Here is a 23,385-nt window from a genome sequence, read left to right as displayed (position 1 = left end):
CTGCCGACAGCACATAGACGGAGCAGTGCTGTGGGCTGGCTGGCTGATCGTTTTGTAACTGTGATTGCTGAACTCATTGCAGGCATATGAATAAAGAAACCCCTTCATCCACCAACCAGTGTCGTGTGATAAAAGGACAGGACGAGACACTAAAGGTCACACTTAGAGAGCTGCACATTTAGAAAGAACATTGTCAAGGTTCTGGCCTCGCCCGACTCCTTAAACACATAGACTCAATGCTTCTGTTGTGGTTCCACACCTCCTCTGTCTCTGCCTCTTCCATCTCATTGGTGTCCATATTTATGACTTTAGCTGTTCCTTATTCGATGGTCATTAAACTGTGTTCAGTCTGGGTTCCTCCTTGCTCCAGTCTTAAGTTGTGTCTCTTGGCTTGTGTCTGTCTCTAGTAGCTCCATGTTTGTGTCTTCTTGTTAATGGTTCCTTATGTGGTCCCCTCATCCCAGTCTATTTATGTTCTCTGTTGTATCTTATTTCAAGAATTGTCTTAGTTGTTGTTGATTTATTTTGAATCCAAAACCTGTTCAAGTTTGTCTTAGTTGTTCTAAGAGTTAGTCAAGTTTTCTGTTGTGCATTTATCTAAGAGCTGCCTCGTCTATGGTTTATTATCAGTCGGATTAGTTTTAATAAATGATGATCAGTACGTCTCTACAAGTACGTCCAAGCCAGTCTGTCAGTCCTGCGCTACACGACATCTATAGGAAAGTGATACTAATACAAGCAAATAATTTACACTTAAAAACACAGTTAAAAATTCTTTATTAAAAACAAAAACTAAACTACACTTATTACCATTACAATCATATTAATTCATTATAAACCCACAACATGATTTAATGCAAAAAACACAAACATTGAAAAGATGTAAATATGTTTCTTGTGAAACGTGAAAAGCGCAGAACTTCAACTGAACGTCATGTTGTTGCCAGGAGACAGGAAGCTACCACAATAAAAAAAATTATGACGTTTCTGCTGTCCACCGCAGTCAGTGAGTTACCAAAAGACCTAGGTTTGACGTAGGGCGGTTGTAGCCTAGTGGTTAAGGTACTGGATTAGTAATCGAAAGGTCACTGGTTTAAGCCCCTTAACCCTCAATTGCTCAGACTGTATACTGTCCCAGTACTTTAAGTCACTTTTGACAAAAGCGTCCGCTAAATGCTGAACCAGTGAGTGATCTTCCAAGAATCCACCACAGTCAGTGCTATGACGACACCAATAAGGTGAGATGTTCCATCTTTGATCTTGATCTGGAAACTATGACTTTTAAGCAATCCTCTGTTAAGAACATAGTGAAAGAATGTAAGCAGATGTAGACGAAAACTCAACACTGATCCTAATCCTAAACCCTAAACCCAAACCACTAACCTAAACCTAACCCTAAACCCAAACCACTAACCTAAACCTAACCCTAAACTCTAACCCTAACCCCAACCCTAAACCCTAAACCCAACCCTAAATTCTAACCCTAAACCCTAATCATAAACTCTAACCCTAACCCCAAACCTAACCCTAAGCTCTAACCCTAAACCCAACCCTAACCCTAAACTCTAACCCTAACCCCTAAACCCTAACCCTAAACTCTAACCCTAGACAGGGGGGACAGGAGAACTCCCAAATAATGTGGATATTTCCAGTCAGGAGGATTTTCCTCCCCTGCCCCAGCACGTGGAGACTCCCTCGCCACGTTCCATCCCTTGGGGACCGCTGTCACCCTTCCCCATCACGTTGCCACCTAGGTCTCCCAGAAAACCTAGAAATAGAGCCCGGGGATCTGTGGGAAAGAATCCGTCCGTGGCTCTAAACCACACAGAACTTGACCGAATTGAACCTTGCCCGAGCCAACAGGAGGCGACAACTTTGCCGCTTATCCACGAGCGACAAGCAAACACCCGTACTAGGTCACCTCCTATAGTGGAGATACATGGGGAAAACACCACCACATCAATGGTGGAGGGGCCCACACAAGACCCCGTAGCATCCTCGAGTGACCGGTCAGAAACGGGTGAGTCACCTGAACCCACAGAGCAAATTGGGGGAGCTGGTGACCCAGAAACGGACCGATTAATACCCCAAATGAACCCACCAGGAAAAACTGGGCTGCTAGGACAGACTGTTCCAATAGAGGGAGCCATTGGATTAGAAATGGAACAAATCAGTCCACTTATAAATCCTCTGGACATGATCCCTGGAGAGGAACTGGAAATCAGTCTTCTACCAGAGCCCCCTCTAAGCCCTATTAAAATGACCGCCAGCTCACCGATCACCTTTAGACCGACCAGACACATGTCCACTGGCCAAAAAATGGTGAAATGGAACTTCAGTGCCCGAAAACCGATCTGCATCCTGGGTGACTCGAACCTCGCCAGGATCACTGGACACACGTACGAAAATATACAGATCGATAGTTACCCTGGTGGCACGTTCAGACACGCGGAAAACGTGATTAATAAAGCCACGGTCATGACCAGTGTGCGAACGGTCATCTTGGCCTTCGGCATTAATCACCGAAACCAGAAGGGCAAAGAAACCGCTGTGAAACAGATGCAACGGGCACTGAGGGCAGCCACCATAAAGTTCCCGGGGGCAGCCATTTGGGTCCCCATGATTAATTTCTCGATTACCCTAAAAGTGGAAGAACTAAACATTCTCACCATCCTGAACAATCACATTGGTAAAAATGTACCATATTTGCAACCACTTCCGACCGCACAGTTCCAAGTGGGGCAAGACGGCATACACTGGACACCGGCATGCGCCGATGCCATGCTGGCACATTGGGGAAAACAATTAAACTTCGCAGCCCGGTGAACCCAAAACGGGGTCCACTACTGGGGGGCGAGGTTTTAAACCTGTCAAAAAACTTCGCACCCACCAAAGGTCAACTTAGACTATTGAACAAGGGCCTTTCTTTTGTACCCACCCCAAAAATCGAACTAAACATGAAAAAACAACTCACTTGGGACATGCAACAGTACCATAGAAGACTACTGTTGACGACCTACTTTAGGTATGAGCAGGAATCCGAACCGCCACCCTTTACCCCTAGGTCCACATGGACACCCAAACTCTCGCAGGTCCCAAATACAATTAGGAAAATCATCAGGGCAGATAGGTACGCGAACAAACACCTGCCCTGGAACCACAGGGAGACCCCGAACCTCGATAGGGAGGAACAACGGGCCCTGACACAATTATGCCGGGACAAATCTATTGTCATTAAGCCAGCCGATAAAGGCAGTGCGATCGTCATAATGGATAGAGAGGCCTATACATGGGAAGCAGAGAGACAACTAAATCAGGTAAGGTACTATAGAAAATTGGACGAACCGATCTTCTTAAAGACCATTCCGGAAGTACAAAATATTCTCACGCAATTACGGGAAGGGGGCTATATTAATAGGAAACAGGAGATTTATCTGAGGGGTCCAGATGACCCCCGCCCGAGAATCTTCTACCTGCTACCCAAAATACACAAGGAACCCGAGTCGTGGAGTGTCCCGTTGGAGATACCACCGGGCCGGCCCATTGTTTCCGACTGCGGCAGCGAAACCTACGCGACGGCGGAGTACATCGAACATTTCCTGAACCCCATTAGTATCAGGCACCCCAGCTACGTCAAGGACACATACGATTTCATAAGCAAGATCCAAAACCTCATTCTCCCGTCCGAATGTTTCTTATTCACTATAGACATTGACAGCCTGTACACCAACATTGACACGCGGGCAGGCCTAGAAGCGGTCAAAGAATGGTTCGGGAGATACCCAAACAAACACAGACCCGATGACCTTCTCCTAAAACTGCTGGAACTCAATCTGACTAAAAACGATTTCGAATTCGACTCCAAATTCTACCTACAAATTAAGGGAACGGCAATGGGGAAGAAATTCGCCCCCTCATACGCCAATATCTTTATGGCCCGATGGGAGGAACGGGCTTTGAATAATTGGCCTTCTAAGCCCCTCCACTACTTCAGGTTCCTTGACGATATCTGGGGGGTCTGGCCGGGATCACGGGATGAATTCGCTGCCTTTACGGCTTACCTCAATCAGTGTGATGAATCGATCAAAATAAAATACACACTACATAGGTCAGAGGTGAACTTCCTCGACACCACAACCTACAAAGGTAACACACACAAACTTCATACCAAGGTTTTCTTCAAAGAGACGGACACACATGCGCTTCTGTTCAAATCCAGCTACCACCCGAAACATACCTTCAAAGGGATCGTGAAATCGCAACTGCTAAGATTCCACAGGATATGTACCCAATCGAGGGACTTCTGGGCGGCCAAAGGGATATTATTCAGAACACTAAGGAAAAGGGGCTATTCCCGATCCTTTCTTAGGGCCTGCCTAAAGGGATTCCTGGACAGAAGGGATAAGGACGGATCTGAAATAATCCCCCTGATAACCACCTTCTCTGCAGGGAGTGTTAACTTGAACAGGCGCCTAAAGGAAAACTTTGCAAAATTTAACACAGCAGACCAGGTGCTGGGACGTCATAGGGTCATATCGGCCTATAGAAAAAATAGAAACCTAAGGGACATATTAGTCTGTAGCAAACTCCCTGGACCACAGGAGACAAAAGGTAAGTCAGTCCTATCGGGGCAATATAGACCCCAACGCTGGATATCTAATCCACGAACTAGGGATCTCTACTCCATCTGGCCACCCCTGAAGCCCAACATTCGTAACTGTGTATACCTAATCTATTGTGTGAAGTGTAAGTTACAGTACGTGGGCGAGACCAGAAACACCTTGGCGACGAGATTAACACAACATCGATACAATATCAAACACAGAAAGGAGACACACACACTCCTAGTTCAACATTTCATAAAACACGACCTTCAGTCTTTAAAGGTCATGGGTCTCCAACAAAATACATTGTGGTCCCATAACACCCGTAGAAAGAAGGAAAGGGAATGGATAAACAGACTAAGTTCTGTACATCCATGGGGCCTCAATGAACAAATCAGGGAGAACCAGTAAAGGGAAACGGGAAGGGGGAATTTGGGGGAGGTGATTGTGCTTGGTGACATGTTCTTGGGGGATTGTGGTGGATGATTGGTGACATACGGTAGGCCAGTGCCTAACGTGGGCCCCGAACCTACCCGACATCCGGGACTGGTTTGGGACCTCGGTACCCTAACCCCCAACCCTAACCCTAAAAATTAACCCCTTAATTATCCTAACCCTAAACTTAACCCAACCTGACATTAACCTTAAAATTTAACCCCTAAACTTAACCCCTGACCCTAACCTTAACCCCTAATCCTAACCTTAACCCCTAATCCTAACCCCCAATCCTAACCTTAACCCTTTAACCCCTAATCCTAACCTCAACCCCTAATCCTAACCTTAACCCCCTAATCCTAACCCCTAATCCTAACCTTAACCCTTTAACCCCTAATCCTAACCTTAACCCAAAACTAACCCCTAAATTTAACCCACCCTAACCCTAAGCCCTATCTACCCCCACTTCCCTTCCTAAACCCTCTCCAAACAATCAACCCTAACCTAACCCTAACCCCACTTCCCTTCCTAAACCCTCTCCAAACAATCAACCCTAACCTAACCCTAAACTCTAACCCTAACCCCTAAACCCAACCCTAAACCCTAACCCTAAGCTCTAAACCTAAACCCTAAACCCAATCCTAACCCTAAACTCTAACCCTAAACCCTAATCCTAACCCCTAACCCTAGCAGGTAACAGGATAGTCAATACGAGACAACAAAGTGATCCATTCATTTATTTTCAGTAAGCACTTCCTGCAGATCAGTATTACATCACATCCTCTCAATATTTACACATTAAAACACCCTGGATACAGAACTAATCCACCTGATCACCTGACTTACTCACCTGCACACAACTGCTCACACACTCACTTAATGAAACACACGACTGAGAGCTGGAGTGAAGATGTGTGAGTGTTTGAGCAGATGAACGCAGAGCCTGTGGGTTCATTTATACTAAACAATAATCTCCCCACACGCTCAGCACTGATCTGATTTCTCTCAAGTGTGAATGCGCTGGTGTTTTTTGAGATGAGCTTGTGTAGTAAAACTCTTCCCACACTGTGAGCACTGATACGGTTTCTCTCTACTGTGAATGCGCTGGTGCCTTTTGAGGTCACTCCGTATATTAAAGCTCTTCTCACACTCAGAGCACTGATATGGTTTCTCTCCAGTGTGAATGCGCTGGTGTTTTTTGAGAGCACTATGATTAGTAGAACTCTTTTCACACTGTGAGCACTCGTACGGTTTCTCTCCAGTGTGAATGCGCTGGTGTTTTTTGAGAGCACTATGATTAGTAAAACTCTTTTCACACTGTGAGCACTCGTACGGTTTCTCTCCAGTGTGAATGTGCTGGTGTATTTTGAGATTACTCTGATTAGTAAAATTCTTTTTACATTGTGAGCACTGATATGGTTTCTCTCCAGTGTGAACGCGCTGGTGTATTTTGAGTTTACTCTGATGATTAAACCTCTTTCCACACTGAGAGCACTGATACGGTTTCTCTCCAGTGTGAATGCGCTGGTGTTCTTTGAGATAACTCAGTCGGGTAAAACTCTTTCCACACTGTGAGCACTGATACGGTTTCTCTCCAGTGTGAATGCGCTGGTGCTGTTTAAGATGACTGTGATTTAAAACTCTTCCCACACTGTGAGCACTGATACGGTTTCTCTCCAGTGTGAATGCGCTGGTGTATCTTGAGAGCACTCTGGGATCTGAAGCTCCTCCCACACTGTGAGCAGACGTTTCCTTCTTCCTGTGTGGGACTGAGAGAGGTGTTAATGCTGACAGTACCAGAGGACGTTTGCTGATTACTGGAGCTTCTGGTGGGCGTCAGATCCTCATGTTCAGTCTTAATCTTCACCAGCGCATCATCATATTTATCATGGTTGCAGCTCTTGATGTGATTGTGGAGGTGATTTTGGGTTGTAGAGGAACAAGGACACGAGGAGCAGGAGAAATCCTTGTTCAGTTCTGAAGCAGAAAATAATCAAATACATTTATAACATTATAAATAATAAAATACATTTATAACATGATAAATAATAAAATACATTTATAACATGATAAATAATAAAATACATTTATAACATTATAAATAATAAGATACATTTATAACATTATAAATAATAAAATACATTTATAACATTATAAATAATAAAATACATTTATAACATTATAAATAATAAAATACATTTATAACATTATAAATAATAAAATACATTTATAACATTATAAATAATAAAATACATTTATAACATTATAAATAATAAAATACATTTATAACATTATAAATAATAAAATACATTTATAACATTATAAATAATAAATACATTTATAACATTATAAATAATAAAATACATTTATAACATTATAAATAATAAATACATTTATAACCTTATAAATAATAAAATACATTTATAACATTATAAATAATAAAATACATTTATAACATTAAAAATAATAAAATACATTTATAACATTATAAATAATAAAATACATTTATAACATTATAAATAATAAATACATTTATAACCTTATAAATAATAAAATACATTTATAACATTATAAATAATAAATACATTTATAACCTTATAAATAATAAAATACATTTATAACCTTATAAATAATAAAATACATTTATAACCTTATAAATAATAAAATACATTTATAACATTATAAATAATAAAATACATTTATAACATTATAAATAATAAAATACATTTATAACATTATAAATAATAAAATAAGTTTATAACATTATAAATAATAAACTACATTTATAACATTATAAATAATAAACTACATTTATAACATTATAAATAATAAAATACATTTATAACATTATAAATAATAAAATACATTTATAACATTATAAATAATAAAATACATTTATAACCTTATAAATAATAAAATACATTTATAACATTATAAATAATAAAACACATTTAGAACATTATAAATAATAAAATACATTTATAACATTATACATAATAAACTACATTTATAACATTATAAATAATAAAATACATTTATAACATTATAAATAATAAAATACATTTATAACATTATAAATAATAAAATACATTTATAACATTATAAATAATAAATACATTTATAACCTTATAAATAATAAACTACATTTATAACATTATAAATAATAAAATACATTTATAACATTATAAATAATAAAATACATTTATAACATTATAAATAATAAATACATTTATAACCTTATAAATAATAAAATACATTTATAACCTTATAAATAATAAAATACATTTATAACATTATAAATAATAAATACATTTATAACCTTATAAATAATAAAATACATTTATAACATTATAAATAATAAAATACATTTATAACATTATAAATAATAAATACATTTATAACCTTATAAATAATAAAATACATTTATAACCTTATAAATAATAAAATACATTTATAACATTATAAATAATAAATACATTTATAACCTTATAAATAATAAAATACATTTATAACATTATAAATAATAAAATACATTTATAACATTATAAATAATAAATACATTTATAACCTTATAAATAATAAAATACATTTATAACCTTATAAATAATAAACTACATTTATAACATTATAAATAATAAACTACATTTATAACATTATAAATAATAAACTACATTTATAACATTATAAATAATAAAATACATTTATAACATTATAAATAATAAAATACATTTATAACATTATAAATAATAAATACATTTATAACCTTATAAATAATAAAATACATTTATAACCTTATAAATAATAAAATACATTTATAACATTATAAATAATAAAATACATTTATAACATTAAAAATAATAAAATACATTTATAACATTATAAATAATAAAATACATTTATAACATTATAAATAATAAATACATTTATAACCTTATAAATAATAAAATACATTTATAACATTATAAATAATAAATACATTTATAACCTTATAAATAATAAAATACATTTATAACCTTATAAATAATAAAATACATTTATAACCTTATAAATAATAAAATACATTTATAACATTATAAATAATAAAATACATTTATAACATTATAAATAATAAAATACATTTATAACATTATAAATAATAAAATAAGTTTATAACATTATAAATAATAAACTACATTTATAACATTATAAATAATAAACTACATTTATAACATTATAAATAATAAAATACATTTATAACATTATAAATAATAAAATACATTTATAACATTATAAATAATAAAATACATTTATAACCTTATAAATAATAAAATACATTTAGAACATTACAAATAATAAAATACATTTATAACATTATAAATAATAAGACACATTTATAACATTATAAACAATAATATACATTTATAACATTATAAATAATAAAATACATTTATAACATTATAAATAATAATATACATTTATAACATTATAAATAATAAAATACATTTATAACATTATAAATAATAAAATACATTTAGAACATTATAAATAATAAGACACATTTATAACATTATAAACAATAATATACATTTATAACATTATAAATAATAAAATACATTTATAACATTATAAATAATAAAATACATTTATAACATTGTAAATAATAAAATACATTTATAACATTATAAATAATAAAATACATTTATAACATTATAAATAATAAACTACATTTATAACATTATAAATAATAAACTACATTTATAACATTATAAATAATAAATACATTTATAACCTTATAAATAATAAAATACATTTATAACCTTATAAATAATAAAATACATTTATAACATTATAAATAATAAAATACATTTATAACCTTATAAATAATAAAATACATTTATAACATTATAAATAATAAAATACATTTATAACATTATAAATAATAAACTACATTTATAACATTATAAATAATAAACTACATTTATAACATTATAAATAATAAGATACATTTATAACATTATAAATAATAAATACATTTATAACATTATAAATAATAAAATACATTTATAACATTGTAAATAATAAAATACATTTATAACATTATAAATAATAAAATACATTTATAACATTATAAATAATAAACTACATTTATAACATTATAAATAATAAACTACATTTATAACATTATAAATAATAAATACATTTATAACCTTATAAATAATAAAATACATTTATAACCTTATAAATAATAAAATACATTTATAACATTATAAATAATAAAATACATTTATAACCTTATAAATAATAAAATACATTTATAACATTATAAATAATAAAATACATTTATAACATTATAAATAATAAAATACATTTATATCATTATAAATAATAAACTACATTTATAACATTATAAATAATAAAATACATTTATAACCTTATAAATAATAAAATACATTTATAACATTATAAATAATAAAATACATTTAGAACATTATAAATAATAAAATATATTTATAACATTATAAATAATAAAATACATTTATAACATTGTAAATAATAAAATACATTTATAACATTATAAATAATAAAATACATTTATAACATTATAAATAATAAAATAAGTTTATAACATTATAAATAATAAACTACATTTATAACATTATAAATAATAAACTACATTTATAACATTATAAATAATAAAATACATTTATAACATTATAAATAATAAAATACATTTATAACATTATAAATAATAAAATACATTTATAACCTTATAAATAATAAAATACATTTATAACATTATAAATAATAAAACACATTTAGAACATTATAAATAATAAAATACATTTATAACATTATACATAATAAACTACATTTATAACATTATAAATAATAAAATACATTTATAACATTATAAATAATAAAATACATTTATAACATTATAAATAATAAAATACATTTATAACATTATAAATAATAAATACATTTATAACATTATAAATAATAAACTACATTTATAACATTATAAATAATAAAATACATTTATAACATTATAAATAATAAAATACATTTATAACATTATAAATAATAAATACATTTATAACCTTATAAATAATAAAATACATTTATAACCTTATAAATAATAAAATACATTTATAACATTATAAATAATAAATACATTTATAACCTTATAAATAATAAAATACATTTATAACATTATAAATAATAAAATACATTTATAACATTATAAATAATAAATACATTTATAACCTTATAAATAATAAAATACATTTATAACCTTATAAATAATAAAATACATTTATAACATTATAAATAATAAATACATTTATAACCTTATAAATAATAAAATACATTTATAACATTATAAATAATAAAATACATTTATAACATTATAAATAATAAATACATTTATAACCTTATAAATAATAAAATACATTTATAACCTTATAAATAATAAACTACATTTATAACATTATAAATAATAAACTACATTTATAACATTATAAATAATAAACTACATTTATAACATTATAAATAATAAAATACATTTATAACATTATAAATAATAAAATACATTTATAACATTATAAATAATAAATACATTTATAACCTTATAAATAATAAAATACATTTATAACCTTATAAATAATAAAATACATTTATAACATTATAAATAATAAAATACATTTATAACATTAAAAATAATAAAATACATTTATAACATTATAAATAATAAAATACATTTATAACATTATAAATAATAAATACATTTATAACCTTATAAATAATAAAATACATTTATAACATTATAAATAATAAATACATTTATAACCTTATAAATAATAAAATACATTTATAACCTTATAAATAATAAAATACATTTATAACCTTATAAATAATAAAATACATTTATAACATTATAAATAATAAAATACATTTATAACATTATAAATAATAAAATAAGTTTATAACATTATAAATAATAAACTACATTTATAACATTATAAATAATAAACTACATTTATAACATTATAAATAATAAAATACATTTATAACATTATAAATAATAAAATACATTTATAACATTATAAATAATAAAATACATTTATAACCTTATAAATAATAAAATACATTTAGAACATTATAAATAATAAACTACATTTATAACATTATAAATAATAAAATACATTTATAACATTATAAATAATAAAATACATTTATAACATTATAAATAATAAACTACATTTATAACATTATAAATAATAAACTACATTTATAACATTATAAACAATAATATACATTTATAACATTATAAATAATAAAATACATTTATAACATTATAAATAATAAAATACATTTAGAACATTATAAATAATAAGACACATTTATAACATTATAAACAATAATATACATTTATAACATTATAAATAATAAAATACATTTATAACATTATAAATAATAAAATACATTTATAACATTGTAAATAATAAAATACATTTATAACATTATAAATAATAAAATACATTTATAACATTATAAATAATAAACTACATTTATAACATTATAAATAATAAACTACATTTATAACATTATAAATAATAAATACATTTATAACCTTATAAATAATAAAATACATTTATAACCTTATAAATAATAAAATACATTTATAACATTATAAATAATAAAATACATTTATAACCTTATAAATAATAAAATACATTTATAACATTATAAATAATAAAATACATTTATAACATTATAAATAATAAACTACATTTATAACATTATAAATAATAAACTACATTTATAACATTATAAATAATAAGATACATTTATAACATTATAAATAATAAATACATTTATAACATTATAAATAATAAAATACATTTATAACATTGTAAATAATAAAATACATTTATAACATTATAAATAATAAAATACATTTATAACATTATAAATAATAAACTACATTTATAACATTATAAATAATAAACTACATTTATAACATTATAAATAATAAATACATTTATAACCTTATAAATAATAAAATACATTTATAACCTTATAAATAATAAAATACATTTATAACATTATAAATAATAAAATACATTTATAACCTTATAAATAATAAAATACATTTATAACATTATAAATAATAAAATACATTTATAACATTATAAATAATAAAATACATTTATAACATTATAAATAATAAACTACATTTATAACATTATAAATAATAAAATACATTTATAACATTATAAATAATAAAATATATTTATAACATTATAAATAATAAAATACATTTATAACATTATAAATAATAAAATACATTTATAACATTATAAATAATAAAATATATTTATAACATTATAAATAATAAAATACATTTATACATTATAAATAATAAAATACATTTATAACATTATAAATAATAAAATACATTTATAACATTATAAATAATAAAATACATTTATAACATTATAAATAATAAACTACATTTATAACAGTATAAATAATAAAGATTGTTAGTAAATGTTAGAAAGGAAACACATTGTTCACCCAAACTGAATTAAAACCCAAAGAAAAATCTTACTGAGTTCATCTTCAGGTTCTTCCTTCTTCACAGGCTTCATCTGGAAACCTCCATCCTGTTGGTCCTCTGGGGTGAGATGTTCCTCAGAGATGACCACAGGGATTATGGATCCTTCATCTGAAATTCCATCAACATGTGAAGAAGAAACTCAACAACTGGAGGAAACGGAAGGTTGTGGGTTTGATTTTTTAATCATAAATAAATTCTATTTAGATTAAAACTTAAACCCAGACTGGAGTGTATCAGCACAGGACAGTACGGTACAGTACAGGTTCTAATCCCACTATCCACATTCTCTTATTATTTCTACTGATTCATTGGGTGTGTTCGAGAAGCTAGCTCTCTCTCTACATAGACGCATTTTACGTCATCCTGTGCTGCGCTCCTGAGAATGAGGCTGTTCGAAATCCTAGATGCCTTAAAATCCTCACTTCTGAGGCATCTTCATATTTCAATGTTATTTTGGCTCAAGAACGAGTGAGCATCCGATGCTGCCTTAGTGATCAAGGCAATCCCAGAATTCATTGTGGGTCGGGTGCTCTCTGACGAGGTGGAGAAACTAATGGAGTTATTTTCAAACGTAAATAAAATATTACTGATTTTTAACTTGTATAAACTTGTACCGAGTGTTTTTATTTGCAAGTTTGGGCTTGTCAGGAAATTTAACCGTTATCGGTACATGAAGGAAGATGTTATGTTGACGTTAGCATGCTGTGCAACCTCAATTCATTGGTTTTAATGGCAAGATGCTAAACGCGAAATGCTAAACCCGATGGAATCGCTATCTAAGTAGTGAGTTCGAATAACCTGCCTTATAAGTCATTGACTTATTAGAATCTTCTCTACTAAGGCAGCTGCCTATGTAGACAGTAAGACAGCAAGGCAGCTCCCTAGGTTTTCTAACACACCCCTTAATATTAAGCCTGGAGGCTCCTTGTGGAGGAAAGAGCCGCAACCACACCCCTCCACACCCTGTGCGTCCCTCCTCAGCTGGGTCCATGACAGGTCTCTTGCCTCGCCCTTAAATGATCTCCTCCATGTCTGTTTTGGCCTTCCCACTCTGCGTTTCCATGTGGGTTCCAGTCCAGGGCTTGTCTTGTGACGTTACCGGCCGGTTTGCGTAGGGTATGGCCAATCCAACTCCACTTCTGTTTCTTCATGTCCTGGCTGATGGAGTTCTGGCTGGTTCTTGCCCACAGGTTGGTTGTTGGAGATCTTCTCAGGCCACTTGATGTTGAGGATGTGGTGCAGGCATCTGTTACTGAAGGTCTGAAGCTTGTGGGTGATGGTGTCGTCACATCTCGGACCCATACAGGCGGACTGCCTTCATATTGGTGTTGAGGATGTAGATCTTTCTGCACAGGTCCTTGTTGACTAAGCTCCCAAGGTTTGTGAAGTGGTCAATGTCCAGGAGGCTCTCTCCCTGCAGCTGGAGTGGGAGGTTCTGCTTGTTGTTGATCTTAATCACCTCCATCTTCCTGGTGCTTATCTTCAGGCCAATCTTTTTTTGTTTCTTCAGAGAGCCATGTGAGTGTGGCCTGTGCATGTTGTTGTTTGTGGGACAGAAGAGTGATGTGATCTGCAAAGTCTAGGTCTTCAAGTTGCTTGATAAAGGTCGTCCGTACTGGTGCCATTGGTTGTTCTTCTTATGATCCAGTCAGTGACTATCAGGAAGACTGTAGGGCGAGAGATTGCAGTCATGCCTCACTCCGGTCTTCACTGTGAAGAGGCTGGACGATGCTGATGAACTTGGGTGGAATCTTGTAGTGCTGCATCAGCTTCCAGATGGTCTCCTTGTCCACACTGTCAAAGGCTTTCTCAAAATCCACGAAGGTCATGTAGAGCGGGGACTGCCATCGATGGACTGTTCGATGATGATGAGCAGCATGATGATGTGATCTGTGCAAGATCTGTCCTGCCGGAAGCCTGCCTGTTCTGATATCAGTCTCTTATCCAGGTCGACAAGCTTACAAATCCTCCAAAACGGATCACACCAGAACTTCTGTCCACAGAGAAATGTAATGAGTTTGCTCATTTCTTCTGTGAAAAAATCAAAACTATTAGACTGACCATCAACACCACTCAGTCAAATGATGAAACCATGCTGCCCCTACAGACACCTAAAAATAACATGACTATTATGTCACAATTTAATACAATAGACCAAAAAAACTCTGGAAAAAACAGCATCTTAAATCATCGACATGTTGTCTCGACATACTGCCATCTGAATTTTTTTAAACTATTTTTAACTCTGTAAAAACTGATTTGCAAAGAATTTGGGAAATAATTTTTTGGGAAAGAAAAAATTTTTGCAAAGAAGACCGGAGTTACTTCGTCACTATTGGCAGCTGTAATTCTGACAGGGTGGCTATGACATGAAGAATCCCCCAGGGATCAGTTCTCGGACCTCTTCTGTTCAATCTTTATATGCTGCCATTAGGCCAAATGCTACAGGCTAACAACATTGATTACCATAGTTATGCAGATGACACACAGATATATCTGGCTCTCTCACCCTCCGGAAACTGGGTCGCAGGGCAGTGTTCCAGCATGATAATGACCCCAAACACACCTATAAGACGACCACTGCTTTATTGAAGAGGCTGAGGGTAAAGGTGATGGACTGGCCAAGCATGTCTCCAGACCTAAACCCAATAGAACATCTTTGGGGCATCCTCAAGCGGAAGGTGGAGGAGCGCAAAGTCTCGAATATCCGCCAGCTCCGTGATGTCGTCATGGAGGAGTGGAAAAGCATTCCAGTGGCAACCTGTGAAGCTCTGGTAAACTCCATGCCCAGGAGAGTTAAGGCAGTTCTGGGAAATAATGGTGGCCACACAAAATATTGACACTTCAGGAACTTTCACTAAGGGGTGTACTCACTTTTGTTGCCGGTGGTTTAGACATTAATGGCTGTATATTGAGTTATTTTGAAAGAAGAATACATTTACACTGTTATATAAGCTGCACATAGACTACTTTTCATTGTGTCAAAGTGTCATTTTGTCAGTGTTGTCCCATGAAAAGATATACTTAAATATCTGCAGAAATGTGAGGGGTGTACTCACTTTTGTGATACACTGTATAAATATATATATTAGGTTAAGCGTTAACATTTTTAATCAAACTATTTTTATTGGGCTGTTTGTGCCACGTAAATATGAGTCTCTGTGGTAATTAACGCTGCTTTAACACAGTAACACTGTGTTTATACTGTAATGATAACATGGGCACAAGGTGAAGATGTGCAGAGACAAACTGGGAGATGTGAAAGGCGCATCGGGAAGAGAAAGATCGGGGCATCGGGGCTGATGTGCAATGAATAAAGAAGTACAATTAAACAATTTGGGGAGATACAAGAAGTGCAATCACAATTCACAATTTATAAATGACATGACTTACTTGTAATTTACTTGTTACTTATATGATATAAGTTCTGGTTTTACTGGATCTTAGTGCTGCCTTTGACACTGTAGATCATAGAATACTGCTGTATAGGTTGGAAAACTGGGTTGGACTTTCCGGAACAGTCCTTAATTGGTTCAGGTCTTATTTAGAAGACCGGAGTTACTTCGTCACTATTGGCAGCTATGAATCTGACAGGGTGGCTATGACATGTGGAATCCCCCAGGGATCAGTCTCGGACCTCTTCTGTTCAATCTTTATATGCTGCCATTAGGCCAAATGCTACAGGCTAACAACATTGATTACCATAGTTATGCAGATGACACACAGATATATCTGGCTCTCTCACCAGATGATTACAGCCCAATAGATTCACTGTGTCAGTGTCTGGAGGACATCAATAACTGGATGAGCCAGAATTTTTTGCAGTTAAATAAGGACAAAACAGAGATTGTGGTGTTTGGCAGCAAAGAAAAGAGGACCAGTGTCAGTGAGCACCTCAGTTCCCGGTCTCTAAAAACCAAAGACCAAGTCCGAAGTCTTGGCGTTCTAATAGACTCAGATCTCACATTCACCAGCCATATTAAAACCATCACCAAAACAGCCTTCTACCATCTCAGAAATATAGCCAAAATCAAGGGTCTAGTGTGCCAACAAGACCTAGAGAAGCTGATCCATGCTTTTATCTCCAGTAGGGTGGACTATTGTAATGGTCTCTTAACTGGACTTCCCAAAAAGACCATTAAACAGTTACAGCTCATTCAGAACGCTGCTGCTAGAGTTTTAACTAAGACGAAGAAAACTAAGCACATCACTCCAGTTCTAAAATCTCTACACTGGCTTCCGGTTAGTTACAGAATAGAATTTAAAGTGCTGCTACTGGTCTATAAATCACTGAATGGGTTCGGCCCAGAATACATCTCAGAAATGTTTAGAGAATATAAACCTAGTAGATCTCTTAGATCCATGGACTCAGGTCAGCTAGTTGAGCTCAGAGTCCAAACTAAACATGGTGAAGCAGCATTTAGCTGTTGGGCTGCATAGAACTGGAACAGACTGCCAGGAGATATTAGATGTTCCGCAAATGTAGAAATGTTTAAATCCAGGTTAAAAACTTTTCTTTTTTCTTGTGCCTATGATTGAGCTCGAAATTTTTGCTATTACCCTCATTTTACCATATTTCTTTTAGTTTTTCATGCTCTTCTTAATAATTCTTTTTATAGAGTAGTGTACATTCTAAATTGTAGTGTATATTCTACTATATTTTCTTTTAGTTTTCATGTTTTAATTGCTTATCTCTCTTGTTTTAATTTCGTATTTCCCAAATTGTAGGGTATATTTTACAATATTTTCTTTTAATTTTTCATGTTCTTAATTTTTATCTCTCTTGTTTGAATTTCATGTTCTTAATTGTAACTAAATGTTTGCAAGAAGTCTTTCTGAGGTTCTAGATCTCAGGAATGTTTTAATGCTTTTAATTAATTTTTTTTTTCCTTATGTAAAGCACTTTGAATTGCCACTGTGTATGAAAGGTGCTATACAAATAAACTTGCCTTGCCTATTAATTAGAATGTGGTTATAATTAAATATAAGGGTTATAATTAAATACATATTTTACTTACAGATGAGTCTCTACAGTACAAACACAGCAGCTTCTTGTTCTTCTGGTGATGTTTAATGGCGGTTGGCAGAACAACTTAAGACGCACCAGCGCCACCAACTGGACTGGAGTTGAACAGCAGCTTAGCAATAATAAACCTCCATTAGCCCTGTATCTCTCAGCTAGCTTTAGAGAGGACTACAGTCAGTCCTAGACGTTCTTCCAAGCAGTTTCTCTAATGTCATGTTTAGTTCTCCAACATGCTTCTCTAACTCTGTTCTTTCTTTCTGATACCTTTTACAATCTGTTAATCTGAGTTTGACTGTTTCCTGTGTATTACAGTGTTACAGAGTCCAGTGGGGTAGATCAGATTCCTTTATTGAGCCCCATGAAAACACTGTATATTCTACATGTAAATATATAGTGGGGCCAAAAAGTATTTAGTCAGCCACTGATTGTGCAGGTTCTCCTACTTAGAAAGATGAGAGAGGTCTGTAATTTTCATCATAGCTACACTTTAACTATGAGAGACACAATGAGAAAAAAAATCCAGGAAATCACATTGTAGGATTTTTAAAGAATTTATTTGTAAATGATGGTGGAAAATAAGTATTTTGTCAATAACAAACAAGCAAGATTTCTGGCTCTCACAGACCTGTAACTTCTTCTTTAAGAAGCTCTTCTGTCCTCCACTCGTTACCTGTATTAATGGCACCTGTTTGACCTCTTTATCTGTATAAAAGACACCTGTCCACAGCCTCAAACAGTCAGACTCCAAACTCAACCATGGCCAAGACCAAAGAGCTGTCGAAGGACACCAGGAAGAAAATTGTAGACCTGCACCAGGCTGGGAAGAGTGAATCTACAATAGGCAAGCAGGTTGGTGTGAATAAATCAACTGTGGGAGCAATTGTAAGAAAATGGAAGACATACAAGACCATTGATAATCTCCCTTGGGGTCAAGATCTCATCCCGTGGGGTCAAAATGATCATGAGAACGGTGAGCAAAAATCCCAGAACTACACGGAGGGACCTGATGAATGACCTGCAGAGAGCTGGGACCAAAGTAACAAAGGCTACCATCAGTAACACACTACGCCGAGAGGGACTCAAATCCTGCAGTGCCAGGCATGTCCCCCTGCTTAAGCCAGTACATGTCCAGGCCCGTCTGAAGTTTGCCAGAGAGCATATGGATGATCCAGAAGAGGATTGGGAGAATATCATGTGGTCAGATGAAACCAAAATGGAACTTTTTGGTAAAAACTCAACTCGTCATGTTTGGAGGAAGAAGAATGCTGAGTTGCATCCCAAGAACACCATACCTACTGTGAAGCATGGGGGTGGAAACATCATGCTTTGGGGCTGTTTTTCTGCAAAGGGGACAGGACGACTGATCCGTGTTAAGGGAAGAATGAACGGGGCCATGTATCGTGAGATTTTAAGCCAAAACCTCCTTCCATCAGTGAGAGCATTGAAGATGGAACGTGGCTGGGTCTTCCAGCATGACAATGATCCCAAACACACCGCTCGGGCAACGAAGGAGTGGCTCCGTAAAAAGCATTTCAAGGTCCTGGAGTGGCCTAGCCAGTCTCCAGACCTCAACCCCATAGAAAATTTGTGGAGTCCGTGTTGCCCAGCGACAGCCCCAAAACATCACTGCTCTAGAGGAGATCTGCATGGAGGAATGGGCCAAAATACCAGCTACAGTGTGTGCAAACCTGGTGAAGACTTACAGGAAACGTTTCACCTCTGTCATTGCCAACAAAGGTTATGTTACAAAGTACTGAGTTGAACTTTTGTTATTAATAATAATAATAATAATACATTTTATTTATAAAGCGCCTTTCACGAGACCCAAGGCCACTGTACAATAAAAACAATAACAATTACAGAGAGCATCAACATAAAACAGTAATGTGCATGTAAATAAAATAGATAATAATGTCATGATTAGGATTGTAATGGTATAAAAGTAGAATAAAATACAAGATAAGACAAAATTAAAACAAAACAATGAAAATGTAAGATGAAAATAAAACACTAAATAAATGATTAAGCGATTGCTCACTCATAAGTTAACTGATAGAGATGTGTTTTGAGACTAACTTTGAATAATGACAATGAATGACAGGTACGTATCTGTAGTGGGAGTTCATTCCAGAGTTTAGGGCCAGCAACACTAAAAGCTCTGTCACCTACAGAACGTAATTTTGCAGATGGAACTGCTAGGAGATGCGAATTTGAGGAGCGTAAAGTGCGTGACGGAACATAGCTCTGAAGTAAGTGAGACAGGTATGTGGGGGCGAGGCCATGGAGAGACTTATAGACAAGCACCAGTATTTTATAATGCACTCTAAACTGTACTGGAAGCCAGTGAAGATCCCTCAGCACAGGTGTAATATGTTCCCCAGATCTTTTACGGATCAGCACCCTGGCTGCAGAGTTTTGGACATACTGTAATCTTTTTAAAAGCCGGTTAGGGAGACCATATAACATTGCATTACAATAATCGATACGGGATGTCACAAATGCATGAATAATAGTCTCAGCAGCAGTAAAAGAAAGAAAAGGGCGAATTCTTGAAATGTTCTTAAGATGGTAAAAGGCGGTTTTGCATATATTTTTGATGTGAGGCTCAAATGACAGTGTTGTGTCCAGAATGACACCCAGATTTCGAACCTGAGCAGAGGAAGAAGTAACAAAACCCGGTATAGAAAAATGAATGTTACTGAGCTTCCTGACAGTCGCAGGTGAGGAAATCAGTATGGCCTCAGATTTAGTGCTTTTTAGGCTCAGGAAGTTTTCACTCATCCAGGCCCGTACATCAGTCAGACATTCGATTAGTACAGTGGGAGGAAGAGTATGAGATGGTTTGGTGTAGATGTAGATTTGAACATCATCTGCAAAACAGTGAAACTGGAGCCCATGCCTTCTAATTATGTTACCCAGAGGGAGCATATACAATAAAAAGAGCAAGGGGCCAAGCACTGAACCCTGAGGGACACCATGGGACAACACACACGGATCAGACCGAAATCTCCTAACCGAAACAAACTGCTGCCTATCTGTAAGGTAAGATTGGAACCAATTAAAAGCAGTGCCATTGATGCAAATCAATGTTGCAAGCCTAGTAAGTAGCAAGGTATGGCAAACCGTATCAAAAGCAGCAGTAAGATCTAATAGAATCAACACATTCAGCATCCCCTGGTCAGCAGCTAATAGCAAATCATTCACCACCTTAACTAATGCTGTTTCCGTACTATGGTTCTTCCTGAAACCAGGCTGGAACACTTCAAACAGTTCATTTGATTCCAGGTGATCATTTAGCTGAGAAGCAACAGTTCGCTCTAACAATTTGGCCAAAAAAGGAAGATTAGAGATTGGCCTAAAGTTAGCAAAGTTGTCAGGGTCTAAGCCAGGTTTTTTTTAACACAGGAGTAACAGCTGCCAGCTTCAAACACGCTGAAACCAATCCTGAAGTGAGTGATGCATTTATGGCCTTTGTAATAAGGGGACAGATAGCAGGAAGGCAAGATTTCACCCATTGTGTTGGGATGGGGTCTAACTGACATGTAGTGACTCTTGAGTTTAAAATGAGCTGACTGACATAACCCTCATTAACAGTAGAAAAAGTGGAAAGATGACTACCAGTAAATTGTACAGAGAGAGAATGAGGATTCACAGAAGGTGGAATAATAGGAAACTGTGCATATATGGAATCAATTTTATGATTAAAAAAGTCCAAAAACTGTGAGCAGAGTTCAACTGAAGGTGTTAATGGAAAGCAATTCAGTGGGCGTATCAACTTATTGACTGTTCGAAAAAGAGCTCTGGGATTGCCATTTGAGTGTTGAATGAGGTTAGAGTAGTAAAATGTTTTTGCTTTTTTCAGTTCCTCTTTATAACAGCCAACGTGATCTTTATAAGCGAGTGCATGCACCGTCAAGCCAGTTCTCCTCCAGCGACGCTCAAGCTGACGACCTGCAGCTTTTAGTTTACGCAGCTCTGGTGTGTACCAGGGTGCGGGTTGTGTAAAGGTTACTTTGCGAGTCTTTAGTGGTGCCAATTCACTAAAGATTGCAGAGATAGTACTGTCATAGTGAGCCACAAGCTGGTCCGTGTTGTGACTATCAAGATCAGTTTGATCAGTCGGACTGAGCATGTCCATGAGGAGAGAAGGAGTGATATTTCTAGTGTCCCTAAATGAGAACTGGTGTGATTTACGCTGCCCACGCTGAAGACATGGTATGGCAAAATTAAAAAACACAGCCTTATGATCAGAAATAAACAGTTCAATACCATGCAGGTTAGTGGGAGCGATGCCAACAGTACAGACAATGTCCAGAGTATGACCTTTGTTATGAGTGGGAAAATTTACATTCTGAGCGATGTCAAAACATTTAAGGAGATCTAAGAAACTTTTGGCAAATGAGCAGTTTTCAGAATCAACATGAATATTAAAATCACCAAGCAGCAGTACATTAGAGTACACAGGTATAAAAGAGGTGAGCATGTCAGAAAATTCAGAAATAAAAACAGGTGATAATTTGGGTGGCCGGTAGATAAGCAGAATTAAAACAGATCTAGAGGCAGAAATGAGCAGTGCAAGACATTCAAATGTGGTCACAGGGGGAAGTGGGATCGTTCTAACTTTAAGATTAGTCCGGTACACCACAGCAAGTCCCCCACCCCGACCCGATAAACGTGGTTGCGATACATATAAATAATCAGCAGGTAAAGTTTGGTTC

General features: G+C 33.6%; 1 pseudogene; it reads right to left on the bottom strand.

The window, feature by feature from the left end:
* Positions 1-5,770: 5,770 nt before the first annotated feature.
* LOC134303320 (zinc finger protein 850-like) overlaps positions 5,771-23,385 on the bottom strand; it is a 53,774-nt pseudogene continuing 36,159 nt past the window's right edge.

Source organism: Trichomycterus rosablanca, chromosome 2 (genome assembly GCF_030014385.1).
Source record: "Trichomycterus rosablanca isolate fTriRos1 chromosome 2, fTriRos1.hap1, whole genome shotgun sequence".
NCBI classification, from domain to species: Eukaryota; Metazoa; Chordata; class Actinopteri; order Siluriformes; family Trichomycteridae; genus Trichomycterus; species Trichomycterus rosablanca.
This window is presented reverse-complemented; position numbering and strand designations above follow the sequence as displayed.